General features: G+C 38.3%; 1 protein-coding gene across 1 annotated transcript in view; it reads right to left on the reverse strand.

Moving 5' to 3' along the window:
• LOC135840662 (probable methylmalonate-semialdehyde/malonate-semialdehyde dehydrogenase [acylating], mitochondrial) overlaps positions 1 to 6,188 on the reverse strand; it is a 90,582-nt gene that overhangs the window by 59,409 nt on the left and 24,985 nt on the right. The window lies entirely within an intron of this gene.

The raw sequence follows: 6,188 nt of genomic DNA on the forward strand, positions 1-6,188 counted from the left end.
CGGCTTCTCAAGGCCGTCTGTATTTCATGTCTGACCTACTGAGGTCATTGACCCGTCTGTCAGGCATTTCAAGGTCGTCTGTCCGCTAGTCACGGCTTCCCGAAGCTCCGAAATGCAAATTGAAACATGGCAATTCGGAGCCAATATGGACTCTAGAAAATTGATTTCAAATTTCGTAATTGGGAAGCTATGCGAACTCCTAGAATTTATATAGTTTGGGGCTCACGCAAACTCCAAAAATTAGGTATAATTCGCTTTTCCAGGTACTTTGGAGGCCGTGTGAATTCTGAAAAATTATTTCTAATTCAGTAATTTTAAAGACCATGCCAGCTCAAAAAATTGATAGTTTGAAGAGATAGACTTCGCTCCTACCTTATCAGTTTCAGAAGGGTAGGTAAGGGGATCCCCTTGAAGAGATAGAGCAATTGACACGCAGTTAACCTACAGCTTTTTCTGTTATTGGCGAAAGATGGGAAATTACGTAGGAATCAAACACTAGGTCATATTTATTATTTTTAAGATGGTTTTTAATGAAGGAAATTCGCAATATGTTATAATATGAGTGTACTTGACTACTTGTAGTAAGTACCTAGACCTACCTAATCAAATTGCGCGTCCTAACCTACCTAATACATGTACCTAATCGTGTACCAGCGAAAAGTACTAACTCACTTTTTGATACTCGAGACTTGCAACGGTTTACGCGATATGTGCCAAATGTTTATTTATAGTACACATCATCGTATAGGTAGGTACGTGGTACTTGACGTTTTCAAAATCCTCTCCCCCTTCGTACCTCTACGTACTCCGATATCGGTATTCTGTTCGGTCTGTCATTGCGTCTGTGCCCGTACCCTGTATATATGTACTTGGTCATGTACTATTCAGACGACATACAGATGTACCTAGACATAATAAAAACATTACATCGAACGGTAGGTAATTAAGTATGTGTATTTGGCTACCCACGCTTAGCAGGAGCATCCAAATAATTCATGAATGGATACTCTGCACAGTTGTGTTCTATACATGTAAAAAACTTACGTTAGAATAAAAAAACAAGAAAGTGTGCCCAAGTTCACGCAGCTATGATGATTCTTTATTTCAAAGTTTCGCTTTTTCGCACCTCCACTCCCCAAAGTTGGAAGATTTCAGTTTTAAAAAATAAGTTCCTACGTTTGGAGTTTTACAAACAAGTTTCGAGAGTCCCTTCTCTCAATTGAAAAAAATTTTCATTTCCGTGTCAGAGACATTGTTCTAAATAATCCTTTTTCAAGAAATCCCCTGGTACGAAGCCCCCTACAGTTTGAAAAAAGCAAGAAAAATGGAATGAATTAGTCGGTAAAAATTGTTCAATTACCACTTTTTTGGGTAAGTTTTTTAAAAAAATAATCCCTTTTTTCAGAGAAAAATTCTTCCACTGCCAAAAACGTAGTTAGAGAGTTCCCCTTCCTCAATATTCTTTCATACGTTCTCTTGAGATTTTAAATTTGTGATTTCTTTTTAGAAAACTTAATACATATTTAGAACCGTCCATTTAAATTACCTATATTATAGAATTTAATACACAAGTAACTATCTCAGCCTCTCGGCTTTCACTTTCAGGGAGTACCACTGCAGCACCGCATATTTACAGGGAGAGGGGGGCAGTAGGCGAATTGGACTTGAAAAATCGAAAAGAAATTCCGTTCGGCGTTCTGGAAGGAATACTGCACGAGTAATGAAATCTTATCGGCATACAGAAAACTCCAATACCACTAGGGCATTTACTGCATCCATCCATCGGCCATTCATATCCATCCAAACTCCAAACCCTTTTCTCATTCTCACAATATGTACTTTCCCCGCACGTGTTTCTGTTCACCGACGACTGTGAAACTGTGTCAGTAAGCTATGGCGACTAGCGAAAGCCATTCACCCTTTACATACGAGCAAAACGTTCCACCTAAGTAGGTACGTATCATAAAACGAATAAGGAAAGAAAAAGTTGGTCGTGTTATAATGTATGTATGTGAAATAGATGTAGATGGAGAAGAAGTGAAAAAAAAAGGGTGGAAGGAAAAACAGAACTAGCTAGAAAGAGAACGAGGGAACAATTCGGAAAGAAGAGTAGAGAATAGAAGAAAAACGAAAGGGAAATGCGAAGGGAAGAAAAATCGTTAAAACACCGAACCGAACCGAACCGAGCTGAACTGAACACGCTATGTTCTATGTTACTGACCTTATCCAGAATTCAGCTGGCTTGAACTGGCGTGAAGGAAAAAAACTATCCAGCAACGGAGAAGAATAACTCCGACGATTTTTACATAGGCCTACGAGTAGGTATTTCTAATTTGAAAAATGAATTTACTCGAGTAGCTATTTGTATAGATACCGTAATAACTAATGTATGAACCGAAAGGAGAAAATGAAAAAGATGCTGTACACTTGTACAGTGTACATACTCGTATACTGACACCTATCTATGCACTTGGCTTATCAAGTTTATTAGGTAAGGTTTCACAAGATACGCGGACTATACCTGATTTAAGGGTAAGTACTCGTAGTAGTGAGTGAAGGACTGATAGTGAGAGGTACCAGCTACTCGGTACTCGGTAATGGATATGGGTAAGTAAGTATACAAGGCTAGAGCTCGTATGTGTCGTCGTTCGTTGAGATTCGATAACAAAAATTTCCACGTGATTATTCGATATGGATATCGGTGGTCGGGTGGTGGCGGTGGCGCTGGCGCTGGCGTGGTGCAGTGCAGCGCGGTGTAGTGCGACGCGACATAGTCAAAGAGGTCGGGCAAAGTAATAGGCATACAAAAGCGACACGGTAGCCTTTTTCTGTTTACAAAAGTGCGGTCAAAAGCAGTGGCATAGAAAAAATAATAATCGTGCGCCGAGAGAGCCAGAAATGTGCGTTCCTTTCGGTACTTTTTCAACCATACTTTTTCACAGCGCGTACTCACAATACATGCATAAGTAAATGTACAGAGACTGAAAAATTGTGCTCACTGTACGAAGACCGAAGCAAAATTTAATACTTATTTAAAAGACTTTATTTTCGAAATACAAATATGTATTATAGGATCAGAGATCAGAAAACTCGAGTCCATTGAATATTACGAGTTATTCGCTACATCTATAGAAGCAGCTTCATTTCTGCGCCAGGAGGAAAAATCTCGCACCGTATCTTATGCGTATACGTAATTTTTGAGACTTTAAAATCTGTAAATATCCGTAGCCAAATATTTTTTTACTCGCTTACATACAGACGCGGATGCTACGACTTCGATGAGGCTATTTTTCGACAGAATTTTAAGAAAAATAAAACAAAACACTTTCATTTTATTATGGTCATGAACGGCTCAAAACTATACCTACTAATCCGGTATAAATGGATGAAGATCAAGTGGAAACTGTATCTTCAAATGTCTCCTTTCAGCGAGACAAAATTTTGATTTCCTCATCCCCAACATAACCTATGATTTACATAGAAATTTTTGAAAATGTTTCCAAAAATTGAAGTTTTTTAAAAATTACAAAAATGTTTTTTCTAAAAACTACATATATAGTCCGGCATATGACAATAGGAGTAATTGTACCCCCCCCCCCCTCCGCCGATCCTCCGGGACAACTTTTTTCTTAAAGGGGACATCCTAAGGAACATTTTAAACCAAACTTGCCTAAAAAAAGTTGGCCTTACTTACAAAATGGCGGCCATTTTGATTGACAGGTCACATAGGACTTGCACGAAATTTTTCAAACTTTACAAAGGTAGATCGAAAGATCATGCAAAAATTTATCACACGTCAAAATTTCAAGTGCTAAAGTGCGTTTTTCGATTTTTGGTCAATTTTTGAAAATCAAATTTAGCCCAAAAACGAGGGGAAAAATCAAAATTTGACCAAATCGACCAAGAAAGCTGAAATTTGGGATATACCCCATTTTCGACATGCCAAATCGATTGGAAACTGTTTCAAACTGTTTTGAGCAGTTCTGGAGCCTCCAGCAGATTTTTGAAACTCGAAATTCCCACAAAATTCCATCAAATTGGAGTTGTAAAGCTGAAATATATTCTAAAAACTAAATTCAATACGCTACGAAGTCAACTGCAGGTGGATTTTATGTCGTTTTGGAGCCTCCAGCGACTTTTTGAAAATTCCTGGAGCCTCCAGTAGATTTTTGAAAATTGAAATTTTCCCAAAATTTCATCAAACTGAGATGTAGAGTCGATATTCATTCTGCAAACTAATTTCAATATGCTACGAAGCCAACTGCAGGTGGATTTTATGTCGTTTTGGAGCCTCCAGCGATTTTTTGAAAATTACTGGAGCCTCCAGTAGATTTTTGAAACTTTAAATTTTCACAAAATTTTTTAAAATGGAGAAGGAAAGCTGAAATTCTACTCTACACTCCATTTATAACACCCTCTGAAGACGACTTCAGGTGAGTTCAAGTCATTTTAGAGCCTCCAGCGCCTTTTTTGAAAATTACTGGAGCCTCCAGTAGATTTTGGAAAATTACATCAAACTGAGATGGAGAGTCGAAATTAATTCTGTAAACTAATTTCAATACGCTACAAAGTTGACTGCTGGTGGATTTCAAGTCGTTTTGGAGCCTCCAGCGACTTTTTAAAAGGTTATAAGTATGGCGTTTTTTTGGGAAATTGAAATTTCCTAAAAGTAGCTGGAAGCTTCAAAACAATTTGAAACCACTATGTAGTCTGCGAAGTAAATTTCAGCTTGCCAACTCCATTTGATAAATAATTAATGTTGGGGAAATTTCAAGTTTCAAAAATCTACTGGAGGCTCTAGTAAATTTTCAAAAAAGTCGATGGAGGCTCTAAAATGACTTGAACTCGCCTTAAGTCGTCTTCAGAGGGTATTAAAATTGGAGTGTAGAGTAAATTTCAGCTTTCCATCTCCATTTGAGGAAATTTTGTGAAAATTTCAAGTTTCAAAAATCTGCTGGAGGCTCCGGTAATTTTCAAAGTCACTGGAGGCCCTAAAATGACTTGAACCCACCTAAAGTTGTCTTCAGAGGGTGTTAAAATTAGAGTGTAGAGTAATTTTCAGCTTTGCATCTCCATTTGATGAAATTTTTTGAAAATTTAAAGTTTCAAAAATCTGCTGGAGGCTTCAGGAATTTTCAAAAAGTCGCTGGAGACTCCAAAATGACTTGAAATTCACCTGCAGTACTTCGTAGCGTATTGAAATTAGTTTGCAGAATAAATTCCAACTTTAAAGCTCCATTTTGGTGAAATTTTGTGGGAATTTCGAGTTTCAAAAATCTGCTGGAGGCTCCAGAACTGCTCAAAACAGTTTGAAACCGTTTCCAATCAATTTGGCATGTCGAAAATAGGGTATATCCCAAATTTCAGCTTTCTTGGTCGATTTGGTAAAATTTTGATTTTTCCCCTCGTTTTTGGGCTAAATTTGATTTTCAAAAATTGACCAAAAATCGAAAAACGCACTTAAGCACTTGAAATTTTGACGTGTGATAAATTTTTGCATGATCTTTCGATCTACCTTTGTAAAGTTTGAAAAATTTCGTGCAAGCCCTGTTGTCCCGGAGGATCGAAGGGGGGGGGGGTGCAATTTATCCTTGAGTGGGCTCCCCGACTATTACCCATTTTAAAAATCTCTACTTTTTCCGTGCTTTCACTACCTGTTAAATACCCTGTTTACAGATAGGGGGAAAATGGGCCATTAATTTCTCACCCGAAGTAGCAACTGTGAGAGGGGTGGGCGGGTGGAATGCGGAACATTCTTACTTTGCAAAATAAGGGACACCCTAGTATTCATCGAATATGTCTAGTGCGCAAATTCTAGCACATAAATGCAATTTCACCTGTGGTCGAGGGGGGGGGGCAACTTGAGGGCGGATGATTCACTAGGGGTCTAAGTTGGAGGTAAAAATTACACACGATTTCGAAAGTTCATTTGAAAAGTTATGCTTTTCTTCAAGAAAGTAGACTCTCAGGACACCCGTGAAAGTCCATCCCTCTACATATAAGAGTTTGACAACATGGTATGGCATACGCTGAGCAGAGTATACGTAGTACGTAGGAGGACGTACGTATTACTCGTACGCAACTGCCGGAGTAAGGTGCACTTGCAGTCGCAAATTGTACTACGTAACGTACGTACGAGTACATTACTACATTACCAACTGAAAAACTGAATACTATTTACTAGAAAG

The sequence above is a fragment of the Planococcus citri genome, chromosome 1 (assembly GCF_950023065.1).
Source record: "Planococcus citri chromosome 1, ihPlaCitr1.1, whole genome shotgun sequence".
NCBI classification, from domain to species: Eukaryota; Metazoa; Arthropoda; class Insecta; order Hemiptera; family Pseudococcidae; genus Planococcus; species Planococcus citri.